Source organism: Meles meles, chromosome 1, assembly GCF_922984935.1.
Source record: "Meles meles chromosome 1, mMelMel3.1 paternal haplotype, whole genome shotgun sequence".
NCBI classification, from domain to species: Eukaryota; Metazoa; Chordata; class Mammalia; order Carnivora; family Mustelidae; genus Meles; species Meles meles.
Genome location: NC_060066.1, coordinates 46,622,450 through 46,633,711, shown reverse-complemented (window position 1 = coordinate 46,633,711; position 11,262 = coordinate 46,622,450). Strand labels below are relative to the sequence as shown.

General features: G+C 36.7%; 1 pseudogene; it reads right to left on the bottom strand.

Moving 5' to 3' along the window:
- Positions 1-3,394: 3,394 nt before the first annotated feature.
- Positions 3,395-4,991, bottom strand: LOC123948932 (annotated as a pseudogene).
- Between the last annotated feature and the right edge of the window lie 6,271 nt (positions 4,992-11,262).

Genomic DNA, 11,262 nt, shown 5'->3' with positions numbered 1-11,262 from the left:
CAATTGTTCCAACACAATTTATTGCAACAACTATCCTTTCACTACTGAATTACCTTGAAATCCTTTTTGAAAGTAAGTGTTTATATCTACTTTGGGACTACTCCTATTTTTCTGTATATCTATCTTCATGCCAATACCATATTATTTGATTACTGCAAAACTTTAGAGTAAGACTAGAAATTAGATAGTATAAGTTCTCGAATTTTGTTCGTTTCCAATAATTGTTTTGGCTCAGGTGCCTGGGTGGCTCAGTTAAGCATCTACCTTTGGCTCAGGTCATGATCCTGGGAGTCCCAGGATGGAGTCCCACATCGGGCTCCCTGCTCAGCAGGAAGTCTGCTCTTCCCTCTGACCCTCACCCCACTTAAACATGCTCTCTCCCTCAAGTAAATAAAATCTTTAAAAAAATTGTTTTGGCTCTTCAGCGCTTTTAATTTGCATACAGATTCTTGAATCAACTTGTCAATTTTTAACCAAATGATAAAAGGCACCAGGGTTTTAATAGATAGCACTGAATCTATACATAATTTAGGGAGACTTGACATTTTAACAATAGTCTTTCAACCTGTGAACCTGGCATAAGTCTCCATTTATTGAGACTTTCTTTCAATAAATTTTGTATGTTTAAGTGAATAATTCTTGCACATATTTTATAAATTTCAAAATATTTCATATTTTAAAACTACGAAACATTTTTAATGCCATTAAAATGTATTATTATAGGGGCACCTGGATGGCTTAGTCAGTTAAGCAACTGCCTTCAGCTCAGCTCATAATCCCAGGGTCCCCATTTAGCCCTGCATCAGGCTCTCTTCTCAGCAGTGAGTCTGTTTCTGCCTCTGCCCCTCTGTCTGCTTGTGGTTACTCTCTCTCTCTCTCTAAAATAAATGAATAAAATCTTTTTTAAAAGATTATTATATTAATTTCTTATGTTATTTTATTAATGTTATAATTAATTATATTAAAATAATTACATAGTATTGTATATTGTCATATTTATATTGCATAATAATTAATATTATGATATTAATAACTATTATTATATTAATTTCAAATCCCAGTTATTGGCTGTGGATATACAGAAATACAATTAATTTGTTGAAAAAAAGAAATACAACTACTTTATTAAATATTGACTCTGTATCCAGTAACTTTGCTATTTATGTGTTACTTTTAGTAGCTTCTATTTTTGCCTAGCCCCTTCTATAGATTCCTTGTTGTTGTGTTAAATGTAAATGATTGGGAAACTTGGGTGGCTCAGTTGGTTAAGTTTCTGACTCTTGATTTCAACTCAGATCATGATCTCAGGGTCTTGTGACCATGTGCTGCATCAGACTCCATGCTGGGTGTGAAGCCTGCTTAAGATTCTCTCTCTCTCTTTCACTTTGCCCCTCCTTCAGCTTGCACTCTCTCTCTAAACAAACAAATAAATAAATAAATAAAAATTAAAAATAAATATAGTAGATCATGTCATATGCAAATAAAAGGTCCTTCTTTTCCAATTTCTATATCTTTGGCTTATTTTTCTTCCCATATTGCACTAGCTAGAAAACACAATAAAAGTAGAAAAAAAGTGGTGAGAAGGCATCCTTGACTTGTTTCCCTTGTTCCCAGATTTAAGGAGAAAGTATTCAGTATGATATTGGTTGCATGGATTTTGTAAATGCCTTTCTTGTATTTTGGCTTGTAAAGTTTTTATCATGAATGGGTGTTGAATTTTGAGAAAAAATGTTTTTACTTCATACATTGAGGTGATTATAAGTTTATCTACTTTCTGTTAATTGGTGAATTATATTTATTTTTGAATGCTAAACCAACACTAAATTCCTGAGATAAACTTTAATTGGTCAAGATTTATTATCCTATGCAAACTACAGCCACAATGAGATATCACCTCACACCTGCTAGAATGGCCATCATCAAAATAACAAATTCTGGTATAGATGTGGAAAAAAGAAATCTTCGTGCACTGTTGGCGAGTCTATAAATTGGCACAGCCCCTAAGGAAAATAGTACAGAGGATCCTCAAAAAATTAAAAATAGAACTACCATATGATCCAGCAATTCCACTTCTGGGAATATATCCAAAGTTAATGAAAACACTAACTTGAAAATATACCTGCACTTTTATATTCAAACCAGCACTGTTTACAATAGCTAAGACATGGTTATAGACACAGGTGTAGGGGGAAAAGGAACTGAAGGAAAGTAATCAAAAGGATTTAACTTCCAGTTATAAGATAAATAAGTAGTAGGGATACAATGTATGATAATTGTAACTATCACTAACACATGATATATAGGAAAGTTGTTAAAAGAGTAATCCTAAGAGTTTTATTTAAAGGATGAATTTCCTTTTCCTTTAGTGTATTCTTTTCTTTTTTTCTTACTATATCCATATGAGAACATGGATGTTAGCTTAACCTACTGTGGTAATCATTTTATAATATATGTAAATTAAACCCTCATGCTGTATGCCTTAAACTAATATAGTGATGTTGTTAGTTATTTTTCAATAAAACTGGGTGGGGGAGAGGTATTATTCTTTTTTATACATAGTTGGATTAGATTTGCTAAAATTTTAAGGAATTTTTCATTGATGTTCTTGAGTTTACAATATGTCACTTTGACTGACTACAGCTTAATTAATCAGCTTCCAAGATGTCTTCCAAAAATCTCTGGTTTCTAGTGTTCAGACCTAATATAATCTACTCCCACACTGAATAGAGATGACCTGTGTAAACAAGAGTATATATAAAACTGACAGCATATGACTTCTTAAGCTAGGTCAAAAAGATATTGTGGCTTCCAACTTTTTTTTTTTTTTTTTTTTTTTGGCATCACTCACTCTGAGGAAAGCCAGCCATCATGCCCTGCAGACACTCAATAGTCCTATGGAGAGTTCATATGGAAAATAACTGAGGACTGTGGCCATGACCCAGAACCAAATTTTTAGTCACATGATTGGGCCATCCCAGAAGCACTTTCCATTCTCAGTAAAGTGTTCAGATGACAGCAACCCCTTTCAATGTACTACAACCTCATGAGAGATCCTGAGCAAGAGCCACCCAGTTAAGTCCATCCTAAAGCACAGAAACTATTTGAGATAACAAAGGTTCACTACTGTTTTAAGCTGCTAAATTGTGGGGTAATTTGTTATTCAGCAATAGGTAACTAATACAACCATCTACCTTCAAATGATAAATCATTTTATGCACAGTATAAGGGATTTTCAACACTATATTTCTATTTTGCCATCCTGCCCTTCGAGCTATCTTTATTATACACTTCACTTCATATGTTTTAAACCCAAAAACACATTATTTCTATTTCACTTTAAGCAGTCCATTATTTTTTAAAGATATTTAAAATTAAGAACATAAAGTATTTTTTTAAAGTAAAGATTCAGTCATTTAATTTTTAAAAATGGAATGTATCTTACATAACGATCTTGTTAGAAATGTTATACCTATCTGGGCACCACAGGAGTTGCAGACCTACAACTCACTGGGTAAAGAGTGTATAGACAATTTTGATAAGGAGTTGAAGAATTCAAAAATAGTTCACAAAGAAAATCAGGAGGCAGAAGATGCTTCAAGAGGCATGATCCTCAGAAATTGTTCTGGAATGCTGGTTCACTTGTATCAATGTCATGTTCCTGGTTCAATTTCTTGAACTCCACCACTTGGAAGAAGATGTGCTCAAGGATGTGTTTGGCATCTTGTTGGTCCTTTGGTAGCTTACTGGTTACTCCAAGAATGTCACCACACTTTCTGACATAGAATTCCAGGTCTTCTTCACTACACTTATTTGTAATCTGAGCAAGGCAGGCCTTCTCAGAAGAGAACATCTCATCTAAGTCAAACAGCTCCGGCGGAGGAGGTGGTAATTCCCTGAAACTGGGAGGGAAGATCGCTGGCTGAAGGGCTGGCAGTGGTGTCTCAAACTGAGGCTGGATGAGCTGGAGAGGTTCATGTTTCACATTTAGGTGTTCATGGGCCTTGATGACCTTGGGGAGGGAGGTGGTATCCAGCTGGTAAATGGACAGGTCGAAGAGGGTAGTAAAGTCTCGTGGGTTCTCATCGCCCTCCTGGAGACACACTCGAAGCCGCTCTGACAGGGTGGCTGTGTCGGGCAGCATCATGTAGTCGGAAATCTCTGGGTCCTCAGCATCAATCTGGTTTAGTTGGATGTCTTCCGTCGTGAGCCACTGGAAAACAACATCCATGATTTTGCTGTTTTCTTCTTTATCCAAATATTGGTCATTGAACATGTGACATGAGCCAAGCACTGCCAGCTTCCCACCTTGGTTCTTCGAGTGATAGAACGCCAGAATGGGTCTGTTAAGACGGAACCTGTGGACAGAACAGCCACTGCGGGTTTCATGACACTCAGTGTGGCACCAAAAGGATAGACAAAGGTGAGAGCCTGGGCATTGTTTCCATTGCTTTCCTCATCAATGATTCCAGGCACGGCCTTCCCTGCAGCTCGGCTAATTTCCCTATTCAGGACTCTGTTGGAAACTAGAGGTTCTTTAGGATGGAAATACTTATAATATACATTTCTAACCACAGCATCACTATTAACCATGATTCCATATTCTTCTAGAAGAAAGTTAATATTGGTGTCAAATCTGGATTCCCCACCCTCTCCCAGATCACAAGGATATCACCACCACCATCAAGGTATTTCTTCAGGACTTCAAACTCAGCTGCAGTAAATTTTTCCCTTGGCCCAGCTGTAATCCACAGTTTCACCCCAATTAGCTTCTCAGATGTGATTTCATCTTTTAAGCTCTGAATCTTCCAATTACTCCGAAGTCTTTTCTGCATTGATTTATAGCCATTGTTGGTGGTAAATATTTCTTTTTTGTATGCATTGAAAAGAATGGTGCTCGGAAGCTTTCTCCATGGTTACCTGAGGCCCGGTGACCACCATCTTCACCTGACAACGCCCAGCATCCCGCGGCCAGGTATCCAAGGCTTCTTAGCAACAGCGGTGGCGAGGTGGCGCGAACATAAAGTATTTTATATTTACCATATATTTACCATTGCTGGCACTTTCCATTCCTTAATGAAGATTCTAATTTCCATCTGTTACCTATCATTTTCCTTCTACCTGATGAATTCCTTTAGCATTTATTACAGTGTAGATCTGCTTACACTAATTTTGTCTGCTTTTGTTTGTCTGGAAAGTATTTATTTCACTTTCAGTTTTGAAAAATCAGGAAGCTCGGTATAGAATTCTAGATCAATTTTGTTTTCTTTTATTGCTGAGGATTGTCTTCTCTCTTGCAAAGTCTCTGACAAAAAAAAAAAAATTCCTGATGAGAATATGTCTTTTTCTCTCTGGCTACTATTAGGATCTTCTCTTTATCACCGCTTTCCTAAAATGTGATTATAATGTGTCTTGGCATGGTTTTCTTTATGTTTTCCCTTATTGGGATTTGTTGAGCTTCTTGGATTTGGGAACTCAAGAGTTTTCATTAGATTGGGGGAAATGTGGCTATTTTCCTTTAAATATTTTCTGTCTTCTCCCCACTTTGCTTCTAGGATTTCAATTCTAAATATGTAGCAACTCCTAATATGGTACTTCAGGGCATTAATACTCTACTCACTTTTCTTTTGATCTTTTTCCTCTCTGTACTTCTTTTTTATTTTCTATTGCTCCGTCCTTCTGCAAATTCTACTTAATCTATTCATCCCATCTATTCTTCATTTTGGATGCTGTACTTTTTATCTCTTTAAGTTTGATATGGGTCTTTTTCATATTATTTCTTTCTATCTTCATTATATCCATGTTGATATACTCATGCCTTAACATAAGTAAATGTATAATAATCAATTTTAATTATTCTATCATCGTTGCAATTTCTATTTCTATTTCTATTTATTGACAATTTTCTTGTGATTAAAGGCCACGTTTCTACCTTTGAATTTCTGGTAGTTTTTTATTGAACACTGGACATTTAGACTTCACATAATCAGGTGGTGTATTTTGCTGTGTTCCTTTTAATAGTGCTGAACTTTCTTCTGGCACACAATTAAGTTACTTTGAATCAGTCTAGCCCTTTTGAAGCTTATGTTGAAATTTTGTTAGGGAACCTCAGAGCATCATTTAGTCAGTGCTAATTTAGCCTCACTACTACCTAACTACTAAGGTACCCTTCTGAGCATTCTCTCCAATGTCCCATATAATACAAGATCCTTCCTCTCTGACTGCTGAAAACACAAACTCATCCCAGCCTCATGTGAGTTTTAAGAATTATTTTTTTGTTTGTTTTTCAGTGGCTCTTGTCCCTGCCTGGGTAGTTTCCTCTCTCTCATGCATAAATCAGTATTCAGACAAAGGCTCAAGGGGCCTCTGCAAATTTCTGAATCAGTCTTTCTCCCTCTCTCCCTCCCCCTCTCCTCCTGTCTTTCCCTTTTTCCCCCTCCTCCCCAAAAAAGATTCTGGCCACCTTAGCCTCTCAAAACCCCTATATTTATTTCCTCCACTCCAGTAGACCACCAGGCTTTGTTTGAGTTTTCCTTCAACCCACTGAAGACTGAAAACTGCCTCCAGATGGCAAGCCAAAATGGGGCAATAAGGACTGCCTTGTTTGTTTTCCCTTCTCTCAGGATCCCCAGTGACCATTATCCAATACTTTGAAAAAACTGTTTTCCAATTCTCTAGCTGTTTACGGTGGCAGAATAAATTCAGTCATTGTTAATCTATCAATGCCAGAAGCAGAAGTGTTCTTCGGAAGACTTTTTTTAAATACCAAACTGTTCCCTGGATACCTCTAATGTAAATATAATAGGTATATCAAACTTAACATGTACAAAAGTTTAACTCTGATTTCCTATGCATGCCCTGCATCATGTCCCTCTTCCAATCTCTTCTATGTCTTCAAAAATATATCCAGATTCTAATCCTACCACAACCATCCTATTTCACTCTAGTTTGCCATCACTCTTTGCCTAAATTATTACAATAGTCCTGTATGAATCAGGCTTTACTGCTTAAAAAATATCCTTCAGAATCTCAGGGGCTTTCAACATAATTTACTTCTTGCTCATAAATCCACAAGTCTGCTGTGACTTTCCTGTGCTTGGCTGAGCTTTGCTAGTCATCTTGTCTTGACTCTAGGCTGCTGGTTAAGTTCCTGTTTGCTCCGTGTCTCTCATTCTGGGGCCCAGGCTAAAGGAACTCTGGCTCCTTGGTATATTCTTTTGACAAAGCAGAAGCACGTTGAAAAAAACTAGCTGTGTCTTTTAAAGTCTCATCTCTCAATTGGCACACAGTCACTTTTCACTCACACGTCATTGGCTAAAGCAAGTTAAATCAGCAAATTCAGTTTTAGTGGGTGCGGAAATTTTATTCTACTTAATACAGAAGATAGGAATGTGACTATTTGTTAAATAACAGTCTGCCAAAGCCTCCTAACTGGTCTTCCCCTTCTTTCCCTGGCCTTTTTCAATCTGTTCTTAACATAAGATTCAGAATGAACTTTTTAAAATATTCCAGGATCCTACTTTGCTAAAAACCCATCAATAGGTACCCATTTCACTCAGATTCCACACAACGGTCTATAATGTCTTGATCAATCCAGCACCTCGTCACCTCTCTGATTTCAGTTTCTACTATTGCCTCCTTACTTTCTCAGTCCCAGTAACACAGCTCCCCTTGCTAACCTGGAATAGACCATGCACATTACTTTCTCATATCACCTCCCACCTATAGGATGGTTATCATCTAAATGACATAATAAATGGTGGTAAGGATGTGGAGAGAAGGGAAACCTCACATGCTATTAGTGGGAATGTAAATTGGCACAGACATTATGGAAAAACAGTATAGAAAATCCTCAGAAAACTAAAAACAGAACTACCATATGATCTAGCAATTCTGCTTTTAGGTATTTGTCTGAAGAAAACAAAAACACTAACTCAAAAAGATACTGATAGCTCCATACTCACAGTGGCATTATTTACAATAGTCAAGACATGGAAACAAGCTAAGGGTCCACTGATAGAAGAATGGATAAAGAAGCTAAGGTGTGCGTGTATGTGTGTATAGGAATATTATGCAGCCATAAGAAACAAAGAAATCTTGCCATTTGTGACAACATGGATGAACCTCGAAGGCATTATGTTAGGTGAAACAAGTCAGACAGAAAAAGACAAATACTGTATGATCTCAATTGGAGAAAGGGAGGTCAAGTGTACAAATTCCCAGTACAGGACAAACAAATACTAGGGATGTAATGTACAACATGATAATTCTAGCTAACATTGCTAAATGACATATAGAAAAGTTAAGAGAGTAAATCCTAAGAGTTCTCATTATAAGAAAAAAATTTTTTTTGCTTTCTCTTTTTATTGTATCTGTATGAGAGGATGGTTGCTAACTATAACTGGAACCATTTTACAATATATGTAAGTCAAATCATTGTGCTATACTCTCTAAATTTATACAGTGATGCATGTCAATTATTTCTCAATAAAACTCGAAAGAAAAAATTGCTTCTCGGAGTCTTTGTACTTACACTGCCCTCTAAAACATTATTCCCCCAGATATCTCGCAATCCTTCCAGATCTTTACTCAAACATAACCTTCTTACTGAGCCTTCCCAGAATTTCCTATTTATCATTTCAAACCACACAATACTCCCTAGCCATCACTTCTGCATTATCCTTCTCCATAGTACTTATTATACTTTACATTGGATACTGTCTGTCTCTTCCCACTAAAATGTGAACTCTAGGATGGTAGGTAATTTTTATATGTTTTATTCACTTCAGTATCCCCTGGAATATCTTGTAGATAATAGGCACTCAATAAATATTTATGGAATGAATTAACAATAAGCTAGCATAAATAAGGATGCTCTACTACTATAAGTAGTCATAATAGGGAGAGCCAGTCATTCTACCAGGACAATCTAATATCCAATCTGCATTTATCCTTTGAATTCCAGAGACCATGTCTAGACTGGTAAAGAAGTTCAAGAAACCCATGGTAGCATTAAAAAACAAAACTAAGCAAAACAATACAAAAAAACTTTAAGGAGTTTTTAATGATAAAGAACATCTTTGAGGAATTTAATGCAAATTTAAAATGTGTACAAGCAGGAATTACACACTCTAGGAACCTCTAGATAGAGTACCTGTTAGGGTATTTGATCATTTAGAGGAGGTCAGCCCCTATTTTCCATATACACATATGATGAATTCAATATATATGATAATTCGAAATCGATGATAAACTGAATTTTCTTCAACTTTAATATGCATCTCTCCTATGTATATGGAAAGGAAAGTGCATATTAAAATTGAAGAAAATTGGTTCTATGGTCTCTTAAGGGAGTCTATAGAAAGTAAACTTTAAGGACCAATGAAATAAGGTATACGAAAGTGCTTTGCAAAGTTTAAAGGCAATTAAGTTTTAAAATGCAAAATACATTTTTTTCATTTTTTTTTATGATGATACTTAAAAAAGAGTCAGGGAGTTGGATCTACCATGGCACCTGTGCTGTCAGGACAGTAAAAGCTTTGGTGACCACTGAGAGGACACACAGACGACTTTAGCCCCTGTAGTTGAGGGCACTGGTAGCAATGGAGGCATGAGGTATGGGAAGGAAGAGAAGGCAGCTAAGTTACATAGTTAAACAGGGACAGTCAAATTCTGCATGTTACTAAGCCAGTGATTCTCCAACTTTAGTGGTCAAAAGAATCACCAGTTCTTACTACAAACAGATTCCCCCTCCACCTCCAAAGATTCTGATCATGTTAAATATGGGCTAGGGTCCAGGAAACTGCATTTAATAAGTACCACAGGCAGTTCTAGTGGTGAGGAAGAAGAACTGGGCTTCAGAAGGCCCTGCTGCAGGATGGTCTCTCATCCTCCTCTTTTCCTTCATTTTAGATGTGTTCTTAATAATGGCCAGAAGGTGGCATACATAAACCTAACTCCAAAAATCTATAACCAAATATCCTCACATGAATTAAAGAGTTATATCATCCAGGGGCGCCTGAAGCTCAGTGGGTTAAAGATTTATAGCATCCATAATATGTGCCTTCAGTTCCCAATGGAGACAACACAAAATGATAAACAAAGGTTTGGAAAAATGAGCAGCAAAAAAGCAGCACGTACCACAATTACTATCTCCAGCCTTGACCACTAACACCATATGAGATACACTTCTGAGAAATCTTTTTCATTTTGAAATTGTAGTGTGTAAAAGCACTGACTTACAGATTGTTCTGGATTTCTAAATATATATATATCTGTTGTTTGTTCAGGTGCTTGCTTTTTCTTTTGAAAATGGCATTAATAAACTCTGAAGGCATTTTATTTCAACAGTTCCTATGATGTAATCTTTATTAGGCTCCTCCCCTCATACCAAATAAGCCTCTGAGTTCAAAGCTATGAAGAAGTGATTGTTCAACCACCAGAGAACTTCCTCCTAAGTCTGCCAAAGACAGAAGGGACAGCAGCCCAGGAAGATCAAAATAAAGAGACCTTCCCAAATTGTTCTCTTCTTCCTGGTACTTTCCAGGTGGGCGATGATGGGTTCTGTATGCCCTAAAGAGCAAGGCATATACAAGCAGTTACTTTTATCTCATTACATTGTAATTTTCTTTTCTTAGCCCTGAACTTCTGGTAAATAATGTTAAGGGCTACAGAGTGGTCTCAGCTCCACTGTGTTAAACTCATGAAGGGTGTGTGCCCTTAGCTATGCCTGGGTGCTAAAGATGGCTATGTCAACATTTTCCCTGGGACGGAGGGTGGGTGGTGGCAACAATGATTAGTGAGATCCTCAAAGGACAGAAGAAGATATAAAGCCTGGCACCAGATCCAGTTGTCCCTCCCCCCACAGATGAATTGTTTAAATTAGGTGAAAGGTTATTTTGTATAGAACAAAATAAAAATTATTTCTAACTAGTTTTCCAAATATTGCAACTTCTGACATAAGCTGCTGATTAGATGATTAAAATATGATGCATCAAAATCTTGACCTTTTCTTTACAATACCAAATATGGGTTTTGTTTTGAGATGAAAATTCAATTTTCCTCATGGAAAATTGAAGAGTTACTGTAAGAAATTGGTATGATATTAACAGAAGGGATATCCTTAAAGGAGGCCTAAAGAGGAGCAAATGGGAGGTTCCTTACAAAACTAGACTAGAGGATAGATTATAATTTAGCCAGTATTATAGTTGTAGTCATACACCAAAGACTAAACGTATATTCTTTAGCTTGTCAGGATTAAGCAGA